The sequence below is a fragment of the Anoplopoma fimbria genome, unplaced genomic scaffold, assembly GCF_027596085.1.
Source record: "Anoplopoma fimbria isolate UVic2021 breed Golden Eagle Sablefish unplaced genomic scaffold, Afim_UVic_2022 Un_contig_2340_pilon_pilon, whole genome shotgun sequence".
NCBI classification, from domain to species: domain Eukaryota; kingdom Metazoa; phylum Chordata; class Actinopteri; order Perciformes; family Anoplopomatidae; genus Anoplopoma; species Anoplopoma fimbria.
Window position 1 is genome coordinate 1 of NW_026552366.1, and position 456 is coordinate 456.

Sequence of the window (456 nt, forward strand, 5' to 3'; positions counted from 1 at the left end):
ATGGCAAAGCCTGCCAAAAATAGGTTCAACTCATTGGTGTTCCTCTCCACGGAAGTCTTTAGTAAAAGGCGAAAGACTTGTGCGTTATGAAGAGAAACCAAAGTAAGTACCGCCCCCCGGTGAGAGCAGCCAGAGACACCAGTCGTCCCAGCCAAAACTCTCGCGGTGAGCCTCAGTCGACGTGGCGCGTTCCAAATTCCAAGCCACACCCATTCCACTACTCCCGCCCACATTTCCTTCCGAGAGGGCAATATTCCCACATTCTTCAATTTATTTCCTCCAATCAAATCGGCGAAACTGAATAGCTGTATTTATCTTCCTTCCCCTCGCTGTTGATTCAGAGCTGGAAATAATTTCCCCAGCAGACACGGCTGATGGATATAGTGATTTGAGAGTGGGAGAACAATGAGGTTCCAGGAAGAGCACAATTAAGGAGTAAACAGGGCTTTTCTTTAC

General features: G+C 47.8%; 1 pseudogene; it reads right to left on the reverse strand.

Annotated features, from left to right (window-relative positions):
• Position 1: 1 nt before the first annotated feature.
• LOC129115929 (U5 spliceosomal RNA) lies at positions 2–106 on the reverse strand (annotated as a pseudogene).
• Positions 107–456: the final 350 nt, after the last annotated feature.